Raw genomic sequence first — 15,668 nt, 5'->3', positions numbered from 1 at the left:
CATGCCACCAGGTACCCTGAGGCAATACCCCTTCGGACTGTTACTGCCAAGGTGGTTGCCAGGGCTCTCCTGGGCATTTTCACCCGTGTTGGATTCCCCAAGGAGGTTGTCTCTGACAGAGGATCCAACTTCATGTCTAGTTACATGAAAACCATGTGGAAAGAGTGCGGGGTAACCTACAAGTTCTCCACCTCTTACCACCCCCAGACCAATGGTCTGGTTGAGAGATTTAATAAAACTCTCAAGGGCATGCTAGGTGCTTTGGAAGAGCCCCTAAGGAGGAAATGGGATCTCCTCCTGCCATGCCTGCTGTTTGCTTACAGAGAGGTACCTCAAGAGGGTGTTGGTTTCAGCCCCTTTGAGTTACTCTTTGGACATCCCGTGAGGGGGCCCCTCGCCTTGATCCGAGAAGGCTTGGAAGCCACCCTTCCAGGTCCCGCCAAGCAAGTGGGGGACTATGTGTTAGGCCTCAGGCGGAGGATGACACAAATGATGGGTCAGGCAACAGCAAATCTCAAGGCCAGCCAGGAATTGAACAAGTACTGGCATGACCTTAGAGCTTTGGCAGACAAGTGGACTGGACCCTTCAGGATCATCTCCAAGATGGGCGAAGTCAATTATCTGGTTGACATGGGAGCCTCTGGGGTAGCCCCCCAGGTATTCCATGTCAACAGGCTCAAGCCTTTCCACAGGCGAGCAGAGGTCTCATGTCTCTTGCTAGCTTCAGGGCAAGAAGAAGATGAGAGTGAGCCCCTTCCTGATTTGCTGCATAGCAACCCTCAGGATGGCTCAGTGGAGGGAGTACAACTCTCTCCCGATTTGACAACAGAGCAGCAGAGGGCCTGCAGGGCTTTGCTCCAGCAGTATGCCTCTCTGTTTTCACTGACACCGGGCCTTACACCGTGGTGTAAGCACGAAATTGACACTGGTGACAGCGTGCCTGTCAAGAGCAGGAGCTATCGTATGTCAGATACCGTCAAAAACCACATCCAGGCTGAGGTCGCCAAGATGTTGGATCTGGGTGTTATTGAACCCTCAACCAGTCCCTGGTCCAGTCCAGTGGTCCTTGTCCCCAAGGCAAGTTCCCAGGCGGGTACCAAGGATTGGAGGTTCTGTGTGGACTACCGAGGAGTCAATGCCGTCACCAAAACTGACGCGCACCCATTGCCCAGGGCTGATGAGCTCGTGGACACCATAGGTGCTGCCAAATTTGTGAGCACCTTTGACCTTACCTCAGGCTATTGGCAAATAGCTCTGACGGACCATGCCAAGGAAAAGACGGCGTTCTCCACACCTGAGGGACTCTACCAGTTTAGGGTCATGCCCTTTGGGTTGAAGAATGCCCCTGCCACCTTCCAGAGATTGGTCAACCATGCGCTCAGTGGACTGGAAGCCTTTTGTGTGGCTTACTTAGACGACATTGCCGTCTACAGTTCCACCTGGGAAGAGCATTTGACACATCTGGATAAGGTGTTGCAGGCCTTGAAAAGGGCTAACCTCACTATCAAGGCCACCAAGTGCCAGATAGCTCAGGGGAAAGTTACCTATCTTGGTCATGAGGTAGGAGGGGGTCAAATCCAACCTCTCTCCAGTAAAGTACAGGACGTACAGAACTGGGAGACTCCCACTACTCAAACCCAGGTGAGAGCCTTTTTGGGCCTCACTGGGTACTATCGCAATTTCATGGCAGACTATGGAACCATAGCTGCACCCCTGACAGCTCTAACTTCGCCCAAACAGCCTAGGAAGGTTAATTGGACCGAAGACTGTCAGAGGGCCTTCAATGGCTTGAAAGAAAGTCTGTGTAGGGCACCTGTGTTGTGTGCGCCTGACTACAGCCGACCCTTTATCGTCCAGACGGATGCCTGCGACACCGGAATTGGAGCTGTCTTGTCCCAGTTAGATGACAAAGGGAGAGAACACCCTATCATATTCATCAGTAGACAACTCAAGGGTAGAGAACTTAGGTGGGCTACTGTTGAAAAGGAGTGTTTTAGCATAGTTTGGAGCCTTAGGCGTTTTAGGCCCTACCTTACGGGGTCTACCTTCAAGGTCCAAACAGATCATAAGCCCCTGAAGTGGCTTATGCAGATGAAGGGTGAGAATCCGAAATTGCTCAGGTGGTCCATTAGCCTGCAAGGGCTAGACTTCACCATAGAGCACAGACCAGGGAAGAGTCACGATAATGCGGATGGCCTTTCCAGAAGGTATGTTGACCGTCTGGATGAGGGTGTCTATCCCGTGGGAGATTAGACACCCTCCACCTCAGTCTGGGGGGGGCGACTGTGATGCTGGAAATGCATCAGAGGGACAGGGCCTCTGAATCCTTGTCCTTTTCTGCCTTTTATCGTGTGTTCTGTTATGTTTTCTGCCCAGGAGTCCATTTGGGACTCCTGGCAGTGCAGCTCTCTCTTTTGATTTGGTGAACAGACCCATGGGATACCCTTATGGCACCCCTGGGTAGGGGTACAACCCTGTGCCCCTAGTGTATGTTTTTGGGCACCTGTGGGTGGCCCACAGAGCAGGGTATGGGCTGGTGGCAGCTCCATGCTGAATTGGACAGGTGCTCTGGGTGTCCTCCATTTTGGGATACCCAGGCCCTGCCATTGGGATCAGTTGATTCCTGATAGAAAACAAGATGGCCCCTGTGGCCTCTTGCTTTCTATTGCCTGTTGTCTTGTTTTTCCCAAAGTCCTGGGAAGCCCTGACTCTGTCCCTTCCCCCTGACTGGCTGTTGGGTGGAAGTTCCATATATGGTGTTGTTGTGAAGGCCCAGCTAGACTGACTGGAGCCTTCCCTTTGACTGTATGTTGTGGGTACCTCCTGTGGGTGGGACCTGGGTGAATGGAGTGTGTGACCAATATACACTTCTTGTTGTGGTTGTCTGGTTTCTGGCATGTGAGACAAAGACTGAGACAGCCCTGCCCGAAACTGGCCTGAATGCAGTGTGTAGTGTTGAATGGCTGGGTACTTGTCCCAATCCACATTCCTTGTTGTGAGTGTCTGAAAGGGAGGAGTGTGGCCTGAATGCACTGTGTGCCTGATTGGCTGACTGACTGCATGAATGCCCTTCTGTGTGATTGGCTGCTGTGTGTGTGCCAGCAGTGTGGATGAGAGACAGAATAGTATATCTAGGGACCTCTCACCACTGGAAATTGTTCAGAAGCATTCAGAAGCTGAGTCTCCACTCAAGAGTAACTGGATTTGCTGATCCTCGACGTCCAGCTGGAAGAAGAAGACTTGCTGTGGCATTTGCTTCGACAGAAACTGAAGGTTGTCGAAATCGTCGAGGACTGACCCGAGAGAGGACCTGGCTAGGCGCCCTCTTCCCGTGCTCCGAGGGACCATCGAGCACCGCTGAATCTTCGCCGAAGCGCCCTGGAAGTCAGACCCTCGAAAGGCTGCCGACCCGAGACGGGACCGCCGAGGGGATCGAAGTGAAGCACCCGGACATCGACGCTGTCGAAGTCCATTGCCGTCGACCAGGGTTCGCAGGTCTGTGTAACCGCTGGAGGCCCGTCGAAGTTGTGTTGCCCAGCCGTGGGAACCACTTGACGCCGTGCCGCCGACGACCGGAGCCGTCCGCTCCTTGCCTAAGAACATTTGACTCGAAGGACTCCCTCGTCCGCACCGTCGACCGCTTTTGTCCTGCCGGAGAAAGTCGAGGACGGCCAACGCGCCGAGGAGAATCCGCCGGTGGGTTTCCCGCCACCTCACGACCCCAAAGACTCGAGCGACTCGACGCCCTTGCTGGGCCACCGTCATCCACAATCTTTGCGGTCCAGAACTAGTGTCGCCGAGGTGCCCCGCACGCCTCTTCCTCGCAGGACGCCGACGTCTCGACGCCGACGAGCACCGCTCGGATCGAAGCCTGCCGCCTCATCGACGCCGTTCTACCTTGTTTGTTGTCGGACGTTCGACGCCCCGTGTCTCCCGCTTGAAAGGGAAGGCATTCAAGAAGGGCCGTCGATTCCCCGACACCGAACACCGAGTTCCTCGACGCTTCTCGACGCCTCTCGACGATCCGTGACTCCTGCTTTAAAGGGGGTCATTCAAGAAGGATCTGTCGACGCCTCTTCGAAGAACTCGACTCCACCAGGTACATTGGGGGGGTAAAAACATTGTAGGAGAGAATAAGACTATTGAACAATATATGGACTGGGCTTGTGTTATATCTCTTTATTTTACAGGTTGCCCAGGTGGGGGGATCTCCACACAGAACTGTGTCCAGTAGCAGGGGCCAGTATTCTGCCTAGTGTTTCAACCATCTTTTATCTCTCCTCTCTCTATTGCTGGTTTCCTTCTTATTGATCTGTGTGCCATTTCTATAGTATTGTGAATGCACTTTAATGAGGTCTAATATTAGTGGTACCACTTTAGAATTGTAGATATTTACCATTATTGATTTTCCTGAGCACAAAGTGCGTTATTGCGATAAGTGTACATAACCCTTGAATATTAATTATATAAAGACTGTGTTTTCAGTAATACAGTGTGTGGACATTCCTTTGTGGGGGCTTGGGGATACACTGTACTTAAGAACCAGCCTGCATCACCTCCTGAGAAGCTAGGCCTTGATTGCTCGCCCATCGCTACCGTGTTAGAGAATCTTGGCTGGGGTTCTCTGTGCCTCTCCTCTACCATATAGAGAGCAGAAGTACAGACCCCCCCACCAGTCTTTACACCATGGAAAGCTCCCTGAATTGTCCTTGTATACTGGTTGCCCGGTGGGGTAGAAATTTCTGAATCCTCCCCCTTGCTGTTGTGTGTTATAGCCGTATCCCCTCCCTCTCATAATTCCTCCCCTTCCCCTGTTATAATTATAATATCCAGCTCCTTGCGTTGAGTATCCTCCTCCCATGTTAGTCGTGTATGGTTGGGGTGGTGGCAGCTGTGGCAGCTGTTGTGCTACAGTCTGTGATGATTGTATTTGGGAGGGATCTTGTGCAGCCACTACTTGTGTGGGGTTTTGAGTCATTGTTGTAGGTGTAGTTATTAGTGCACCTTCCATCGTGTATTTAGTAAGTTTTTTCTGTACCAATTTAGCCTCTTCCGCTTTTCTATCTTCTTCCTTTTGTTTCATCTTTCCTTGCCATGTCCTACAATGATGTACTATCGTCAGTTGTATTTCTGGCCATGCTTTTGCTTCCATCCCTACTACCTTCTTTAGTTGTTTCTGAACTGCTTCTGGGAGCCCTTGTATTAGTATATGATAGAATATTGCTGGTGTTTTGTCCCATTGTTCTCTAGTTTCCATACGCCACTTCTCTTGAATTTCCTGGATATAATCAACAGGATCTTCGTTGTTACGCTATTGCTCCTATGTCTGATGTGTCTGGGTACTGTACCCTCAGCGCTTGCCATAATGCATGTCTGCAGTTTGCAAAGGGTGCCCCATCGTGTGATGTGTTTGTTATTGTGACCCCGGGGAAGCCTGCTCTCTTCCAGATGTCATCTGCTGCATCCCCCAATATTGATATTAGAAGGCCCTTTACATCCCCCACTGCCAGTTTCTGTCCTTCGGTGTGTTTTTCCATTTCATATATCCATTTTCCCGCACCTCCACTTAATGATGGGAGCCTGCACTTTATATTTTCCTTGTCTGCATGCTTCCAAGGGACGTATTGTGGTCTAACCCCTCCCCTTTCCAGAAGTGGCATTAAGTTGTGTCCTGTTTGACCCCCTGGGTTCCACAAAATCGAGTCTGCGCACCCCTCCTCTTCTTCCGTTTCTTCTACATCGTCAATTGCGTCCATATTTCCCCTGCTCGTAACTGTTTCTCCTCCATCTCTTCCCCTTCTTTCATCATTCCCTTTATTTAATGTGGGCGTGTGTATTCGTTCTCCCTGCCTGCGTCCAGGGAGGTCTCTAAGCCTGCTTGCATAGGGTGTCAGTTCGTGGGAGAAGGGTGCGAGTTTAGGTGGGCATGTTGTACGTAATGAGTGTGGGGTGGTGGAGCATGTTGGACGGGATGATGAGGGTGTAGCTGCACGTATCTGCCTTCCCGCCATTCCTTGCTCTTCCCCCTCACTTCCTTCCAGTTCTTCCTTTCTCCTGCAGGCCCATGGTGAGTCTGGGTGATGTATAATTTATCTAGGCTTTCCCTTTCACTATTTCTTCCTTCCTTCTCCATTCCTTCTTCTTCCTCACTACAAAAGTCATTCGTGAATGGCAACCCCCAAACTGTCTTTTCCCCCCTAATCGTAACTGTTTTTAAGTCTATTAGATCCGTTCCTCCCGTTTCTTTTTTACCAATTGCTCCTCTTTGTGCTGATGTTGTTGCTACTTCTGTGTCTCTGTGTACATACCTCCTTACTTCACTCTCCCTCTCCTATCTTCTCTTTCCCCTTCATTTTTCTCAGCTATTACTCTACCAATTTCCTCTCTTTCCTTTTTTAATTCCTCCATTACTTCACTACTCATCTTTTCCAATATCCTTTCATCTTCTTTCTTCCTTTCCCATCTCACCCTTTCCCGTTCTAATATACTCTCTATCATCCTCCCTTCTTCGTATTTCCTTGTCGTTTCTGATAGTAATCTCCTCTTCCATATTGCCATTTCTTTTTCTTTCTCTTCTTCCTCTCTTTTCCTGTCACACAGTGCTGCTCTGAATACCCTTTCTGCTACTGCCTTTACCCTTTCGGCTTCTCTCTTTTGCTCCTCAGTTTGTTCCCTCATTTTGTCCAACTCATTCTTGCTTTCTTTCCTTTCCCGGTCTCTCTCTCTTTCCTCTCTCTCTCGAGCTGCTTGATCAGTGCATTCTGCTCATCCCTTAATTCTGCTAATCGTTCCTCCAAAATCTCTTCCTTTTGTCGTAACAACTCTCCCTCCTTCCTTTTCCCCTCTTCCCCTTTCATTTCACTCTCCCTGGTATTGCCCTCGTCCATTTTCCTTACTACCTCCTTCTCTTCTCCTGTTAATGAACCTCGTAATTTTAATAGCACCTGCGCAGCTACCCACTCATCATGTCCTATTTCCGCTATCCGCTCTTCTCCAGTCCTCCCCTCCCCTGCAGGCATCTTCCTATGAGCTGATTCCATCGTACTAGTCCGCTCCCCTCCCGTGTGGCCACCTGTAGCTGTATATGGTGGCGGGCTGTAAGCCGGGTTCGAGTACCCCTCAGCCGCCCTTAATTGTTCTCTTGCTATTTCTCCTAGTTCTCTTAAAGGATACAACCCCCCTCCCTCCGTTTTCACTACCTTTGCTAGGGTTATATCGTCGCTCTGCTCCTTTTTTATTTCATTTTCGTTTGAGTTGTTACTCTTTTCTCCTCCCTCTTGTCCGTTCCCCCGTGTTCTGTGTGCCTTCACTCTCCTTTTCCCCATTCTCCCCTTCCTCCTTAATCTCCTTTTCTTCCGTTGTTTCCCCCACAATGAACATTCCGTTTGGTCCCGGTCGGACCCTTTGAACATCCTCCATAAGTTAAACACCTCCACGTGGTGTGTCAACTTCTTCCCCTGTATGTGTTATGCAGATGGGTTAATAGTGAATGTTGGGTATATGGATCGAAACTGCCATTAGGCGGCCATGGTGTCGTCATTTTGTTGTCCGTCCCCTGTGTCCATTCTATGCTGTATTTGATCAGTTTCTCCCTATGGGGTGACAGTGTTTTACATATATGCTGCAGCGGAGTAGTGAGGGTGTTTCCCCACCCTCCCGATCCAGTCCTGTGTGACATAGTAGCACTTCACTTGTTATTCTCCCTCTAAATAGTAGTGGTTATCTTGCTAATAGTGTACGCTATACAATTTCAGATCCTTACCTGGCCCCGTAATTTTGGGGGCTTGCGATTGTCCGCTAAAACAAAATAGTAAAATATAGCATTTGCATTTGTATATTCTTTTCTTTCCTTTTTTCCTTTACCGAACACCTTTACGGCCCCCTGCGGCCAAGGCCCACTTTCTTTTACCCCTCCTCCTCTTTCTTCACTTGTCGTGACCGGCGTTCTCCGTGCGCAGCCACGTCCCCCTTTTCACCTTACCCCGATCTATTCGTTACCGTTTATCTCCTTCTCCATTTCCTTACCATTATTCTGTTCTCCACCACTCTCCAAAAAATTCCTCGCGTTCGAGATATCCTATGAAAGCCCTACTGGTGACGTCACCGATCTCTTCCAAAACTACTGTTAAGTTCTTTTGTAATCTACCCCCGTAAACACCACAGCTGTCTTCCTGTCACTCCTGGAACAAGGTAATCAACAATATAATCGGACTGCGCACGCTGCGTCGCCTCGCGTGTGATACGCCCCTCGACAGGAGGGCTTAACCAGCCAATTATCTTCCGTATTAGGCAACCAGCTAGCTACCGCCTACAGGGAAACGTCATCTATCTATCAAGTTTCCTACTCGATCAATAGGGATCCTCATCTACTCATTGATCAATAATCACCAAATCGTAGGAAACCGCACACACACACCCTTACACGTGGTCGCGACCTAGGCCAATCAGTGTCTACGGGCGGCCGCACGTGATGTTTTCGTTCTCCGCCCCCTCCTCTTCTGTAATGTAGCGTACTGCTCTCGCACTTGTCCAGCTACCATTCACTTCACTGTCAACACTAATTTATCAAACCTTCGCCGCGCACCTGTGTAACACCTCCCGCCTCCCGTATTCTATTCCTCCCCTCTCCCTCACAATTTCACATTGCTTGTTGGGCGTGGCATACTCACCAAGTTCTCTTGATGCGGGGTCGCTCGACTGCGTGCATCCCTCCAAGCGGCTCGCCACCTCCCCCTCTTCTGGACCACATCTGGAGACTCGCCAACCGCGGACGGGATACTTCTCAACCGGCTCCCGAAGGCCAATATCCGGATTGCGCTGTCCGGTCGTCTCGCAGTTCCGCGATGGTCCTGTAGTCCTCAAAAGCGGGCAGCGGCAGAGGGGGCCGCGCCGCCGGGCCTCCTCGCAACGGGAGCACTCGGAAAAATAAAATAAAAGCAGATCTTAAACAGATCTCAGCAGTGCCTCCAGCTTGTCGGGGGGAAATTCTCCCGGGGCCGGCTGGGCCGTCCGCGGACCTCCGGGCAGGGAGGCCCCAACTCCTCCCGCGTATCCCAAAAATGAGTATGAGGCACACGCAAGAAGCAAGGTGATTCTGCTGTTTATTAAACAAACGGCAGGGATGGGTCAAGGATCGTACGCGTCCGTCCTGACACACTCTCTCTCTGTGGGGCCCTTTTTACCTTAGTATGACGCGCTACTTGCGTCACCTGGGAAAGTTAGCAAAAAACCTATCGCCACTCTGGATTGGTTCCTCAAGTGGTAGGGTTAGTATAGCATACGTATAGAGAACGTTGTTAGTGGTTGAGGGTCAGTCAGGTGGTATACTTGGGTTGTCCCTTCAATTAGATACATGAAAATTGTTACATGAAGACCCCTGAGGATTGGCTAATGTTAATGGCGTCAGTGATAAGAGCCCCATGTTCTGATTGGTCCACTCGCGAGCACCCCAGTCTGGGACCATCGCTGTTCCCAGCTCGCGGTGCACCTGTCATTTGCAACAATGTATAACTATGGGTATGTGCAGACAATGCGAGGATTCGTTCATATGCTGGAGGGCAGACTACTCCCACTGCCGCAGATGTCCATTGAGTCGCTTAATTGTTGCTGCCTGTGTCTAAAACCGTGGTATCCAGGCGCCTCCCTCCTCCTGGACCTGGCACCCTGTCAGGTTCGGCTTGGTCACGAGAGGAGAGACCGTGGTTGAGGCAGAATTCTGCGCATTTAATATTGCATCTTCCACTGTGTGTCTGGCTTAGTTTGCAGGTGTGACCTTGGCTTCGGCTTATGGCATGCGAGTTTGCAACATTGTGCCCTTGACTGTCTGTTCTCGCCGGGCTCATTCTGCAGGGTCAGCAATTGTACTCTTGCTCGTTCAATGTTCATGGAGGCTCTTGCTTGCGGCCTACTTGGGCCTGGTGCATAGGTGGGGACGTTTGATGCACGGCGCTTTAGGTTATGGTATCATATTGCTTTATCCCCAGTATTATGTCTTCGTTATATGTATCATTGCAATGCATGGGGTAGGAGGAGCGTCAGCAAGCATTTTAGATGAGTTTGTTGTGCGTCTTGCGTTTCTGCATTTTGAAAAACCTATGTGAAAAATAATAAAGATGCGCGTCAGTGGGTGTGTCCGTCACCTACGTCATAGCACTGAATGTGTTCTTCGTGTGGATTGGTGTGGGAGTGTCCAGTGTGCATGTTTGCACGGGTGTGCTGACCGTTGGCTAGGTCGTCATGGCATCTCTAACGATGTGTTCATTTACTGTTGAATGGTTCATTCGAGTTCATCCATGCCGCAGGTGTTGGCATGGGCAGGGCAGGCTGGTGGGCAGGCTGGTGGGCACATCTGTATGTTCCTGTACCAGGGTATTTGGTTGTCTGGTAGATAGGCAAACTCCTCTCGTGGCGGGTGTCTGGGCCGCGATCCTCTAGGCCAGGGGCGTGAGGGGATTGGTGGGAGCCTTTTGTTCCATTCTCCCACTTCATGGTCTTGGCTTCTCCTGTCATTGCACTTCTGAAGTAGGCGGAAGGCATGACCGTATATGGCTATATCTGTTTTCTTCCACACAAAAAGGAGAAAAGTTTAGCTGGTAAACTCACACTGGACGATGACAAGTGGCAGGGCCCAACTCAGTATCTGCCTCACTTGGGTGATGGATCTGACTTCCAACCTAGAAGCCCCAGGTCAACAACCTTCTGCAGGTAACTAGGTTAAACGAAAGATCGGGAAATACTGATCGGGGTCTCTCGCAGGTAGTTAGAAAAGCAGGGATTAAGCGTTAGTAGTAGGAAAAGGGAAATTTGGGGCCACGATAACCACTCGTCTACCCTCCCCCTTCTTCTATGTGCCCCTAGGTTCCCGAGAGTGTGGTCTTTGTAGCAGAAATACCTTTGGTAAAACCTGCGCACACAGTTCGGAGTGCGGACACACTGACCACTTCTCGGAAGAGAAGATGGTGCAATGAGCAATGGAGTGTGCAATGGAGGAAGTTACCAAGGTTCCAGTAATTAGTGCACAATCCAGAGATCACTATTTCAAGGAAAACCAGCGGAGGATGCTGCTTGACGGTTGAAACAGAATCAGTATGTTACTCTCATTTTATCATTTTTTATATGTGTTACACTTTGTTGTACAATGCGATTTTATCTGGTCCTTGTTTTTAATTGTTGTGTCTATTAGTGCAATGTTGTTATGTAATTGCTGTTTTTTATGCTGGTTCATGGATTGTTTTTATCCGAATAAACGTTGTTGATAATGATAATCTAATCCATTATGCGCTTACCCTAAGGTCAATTTCCCTAGCAGCAGTGTATCATACCATGTGCCCCTTTATGTGACATCAGCAGCCGCGAACGCTATGTAACGCCCCTTGTCATGACGTTAGTGGGCGACATAGACAAATGTCCTCTGTACGCATCTACTAAATCACGTTTCCCCATGCAAAATGTGCAAGACACTCATTCAATGAATACATACATTTATTTTGTTTAGTCGCTTCGCACAAAACACACTTTGAATCACTGAAAGGAGTCTAGATATTAGTATTTGTGTATGTTTTGAATTCAAATTCACATTTTAAATACATTGATTGCAGCCCTTCCAATTGTGTACAGTCATCACTATTATTATTCTTTTTATTGTGTAGATAGTTCAATCAAACCTTTACACATTGTAAAAAAGAAATAGAACACTGATTTTTATGAAACAGACCAATAGAATAAGAATATTCCATTAATTGTCTTCATCAAAACACACGATACAGGGTATATAACGTAAATACAACAGACTTAAAATTTGCAAAATAAAATCAGTAATAATGAAAAAGGAACACAGAAGAGAAGATACCAATACATACCGATGTGTCACAGTCTAGCGATCAGCAATTAGGAGCAACTCTAGTGAATATAGGCATACAGCAGCAGAGAGGATACAGATGGGTATATCATCACAACTACTTTCATCACTATGGAAAGAACAAAACACCCTTCAATAAGAATTTGGTCTATTCAAAATCATCCCAGCAATAAGGAACTATGTTATGTGAAACAATAATTTTTCCCAATCATTGAACATTATTTAGTGTCTTCTTGATTGTCATTTGAAATCATTTCAAAAACCTTCATTTTTTTCATATTCATAATTAATCTGCAAATCAAAATAGTTCCTTTGAAATCCTAATGTTCTAATGACTGACTGACAAATCCATATCGCCCAAACGTTCTTTTTCACATAGGACTTGATGGGCGGTTCAGATCTATGTGATATTAACGAAAACGAAAAACACCCAATAAAATTGAAAGTGATTCGATATATTTTTTAAATGCACTTACCCTCCCCAATAAATGTTAGGCCTGGTGCAATTATATAATCAAGCTCCAGTCGTGGAATATTTGGTAAAAGTATTGGAAAGTGCCTTTAAAAAAAATATCGAATCACATTCGATGTGATTATCAGTGTTATAATTTTCGTTAATATCATTGGATACCCCCGCACATAGTATGACAGAAGAAATAATTTGCAGCTAACTCTGATAAAATGCTTGATAGATGTCTTTGATTTAAAATCTTTCAATCAGTGAGCTGTTGCGCATTATTGGTACAGCGAAGGGGCAAACAGGTCCCTGATGGATGTCCCAGATAATTGTCATAATCATTCCATTGGGCAGTGTAATATTGATATGTTGAATATGAAGTCCATCAAATGGACAATAGTTTCCATAGCACACACATATTATGCCCACTTACCTGCATATGAATACAAAGTTATTTTAGTATTATGCCATACTCCATACTTGTTGCATAATTTTCTATATATTGAATATACCGGATCTCTTTGCTATGTGTGCATGGACACCCCAGTGGTATTCAAACCTTTTCTGCTTTGATCCCCACATGAGTAAAAACATTGTTGCTGAGCCACCCCTGTGTAAAGATAATGTTGCCAAACCACCACAGATGCCATATTTGCTTATATTTTCCATTGAAAGTAGTCACCACACCCCCTTTTTGTAGAGCCTTGCGCCTCCCCTGGAGTTCCTTTGGGCTCTCACTCCCCCCCCCGCCACCAAGGGTGGGCAGCCACACGGTTTCTAGACCACTGTCTTTCAGGGTTCCAAATCGTTTCGCTGGGGTGTGTGGATGTGTTGGTGGGTCAATGTGTTTCCGGTCTATTGGAAAAGTATTGCACTGACTACTCTCAGTAGAAAGTAACAGTGGTTATACATTGTATGGTATGTCCGGTAAATGATAGTACTCAAAAGAAGGCGTCAATTTAAAACTTTCTTTAATCTACTTTTTGACCAAAATACAAGTCTGCTAATAATTGTTTATTATTCACTTCAATTTTCACACATATATACTATTTAATAATTATTTTAAAAATACATTATATGAAACTGACAGAACCTTAGCCTCTTCCATCGCTGATATGTCGCGTCGTTTGCTCCCGAGCAAGTGTGAAGTGATTTTAAGGGGTAAATGTAATTATTCACATTTTGAACAAAAGAATGTTTATTTATGCAGCTAAATATTTTAATGTGAAACTCCCTTCATTTCCCATGGGCCCTTCCGCAGAGAATCTAGTTAACTGGAAAAAGGCATCAATGTCAGTGGTGTTCTAACATATGGGCTCAGACTTAGATTTCTAGGCAAACATTTAAAAGCTTGAACTTTCAAAAAAGCACTAACATTTATAAATATCATAAAGTAACGTGGGAATGCAGAAAGCGAAATACAGACACAATTAATCAACCAATCAGACCCCATACAATGAATTACATATTTTATTAATTCCATTCTAAATCTTTTTTGATAAGATATATGTTTTGCTTACAGAGGCAAGAAATACAAACAAAGTATGATATGTATGCGGGGGTCAGGGGACTAGAGAGATTCATGGAGGTAATAGAGAGAGGAGGGAGTGAAACATAGAGAGTGAAATTGAGAAGATAGATACGTTGAGAAAGATAAAAAATATATAGAGAGAGAAAGGTCGAGAAAGAGATAGATATATATATAGAGAGGAAGAGAGAGCGAAATAGAGATGGCTCTTGAGAGAGAAAGATGGTTAGAGAAAGAGGTAGGAGTGATAGAATTGTTTTTAAGAAATAGAGATAATTCAATTGAGAGAAACAGAGAGGTCTTATAATGAGAATGCTCAATAAACTGAGAGAAAGTGTAATTGTTGAGTGATAAAATCAAATAGAAAGAGAGAGATTAAGAGAGAGTAAGAGACAGTGATAGACAGAGGGAGAAAGTCAGATTTAGAAAGAGTGAAGGAGATAGCTAGAGGGAGTAATACCGATAGAGAAAGTAAGAGAGATATACATATATATATATATATATATATATATATATATATATATATATATATATATAGAGAGAGAGAGAGAGAGAGAGAGAGAGAGAGAAAGAGAGAACTAGTGAATGAGGATTGCTACAAAAAGGAGAGGGAAAGAAGAGTAAGAGAGAGGGAGAAATAGAGATAGAGAAATATAGATAGGGAAATTAATGTAGAAAAGAGATAGAGAGAAAACGAGACTGAGAGAGAAAGAGAGAGATGATGGGTGAGAGGGAGAGAGAGGTCAGAGAGAGACAGAGAGAGACAGAGAGAAAAAGATCGGGATAAAGAGACAGAAATAGAAAGATATGGGGGAAAACAGAGAGACATTGATAGCAAGAGAATGTGACAGGGAGATGGGGGATAGAGAGAAAAAGTAAATCAAGGGGTTAAAGAGACAAAAGTTATGGAGAAAAAGAGACAGAGTAACAGATTTAGAAAGATAGGGTGAGATAGGTAGAGTGATTAATATAGAGTGACAGAGAGAGAGTGTGAGATAGCGACAGGTAGACAGGGAGAGAGATCAGGATATAGAGAGTGAGAGATATTGAAATAGAAAGAGGGTGAAATAGAGATGAAGAGATACACAGGGAGATAGTGAAAGGCAGATAATCCTAAACATAGTTATACAAAGAGAGACAGAAAGAATGTGAGCGGATGTATAGAGAGAACGTGAAAGAATGAGAGAAAAAGATAAAGAGTGTGTGAGAGGATAGATGGAAATAAATTAAAATACAGTGATTAATAGACAGAGAATGGATACAGAGAAAGTAAAAAAGATAGTCAGAGCTGGAGGAGGCATAGAGAGAAAGTGACGAAGTGTTCAGTGGTGTCAGAGGAACTGTTTCTTTAACGGAATTACCCGAATCACTTGAGAACCTTACAAGGTTTGCCAGCCGCGAAAGCGGAGAGAAAGTGATGAAAAGTGTTCAGTGGTGTCAGAGCAACTGTTTCTTTAACAGAAATACTCAGAATCACTTGAGAACCTTAAAAGGTTTGCTGGCAGTAAAAGCAGAGTGAAAGTGATGAAAAGTGTTCAGCGGTGTTCGGCTGGGGTTTGTGGGCTGCAGCAGAGTTCACCTTTTGGGACCTGCTTCCCCGCGGTACCTGTGGCTTTTACTGTCTTTCAGGTTTCATCGCCTTTTCACCCATTGTTGATCCTGGGGGAACTGTATGACACAGTAAGAAGTGGCACCTGCTTGTAAAACTCATGGAACCAATTTCTGTATCTAACTCAGAAATTAGAGTGGAGTGACTCAGAGTGTGCCTTGATTTGGGTTGCTCTCTACTATCATAAATAATAGAGGAAGTTGCCTCATAAAGGATT

Source organism: Ambystoma mexicanum, chromosome 10, assembly GCF_040938575.1.
Source record: "Ambystoma mexicanum isolate Mex_15411 chromosome 10, UKY_AmexF1_1, whole genome shotgun sequence".
In the NCBI taxonomy this organism is placed as follows: Eukaryota; Metazoa; Chordata; class Amphibia; order Caudata; family Ambystomatidae; genus Ambystoma; species Ambystoma mexicanum.
Note: the sequence above shows the minus strand (reverse complement) of the source record.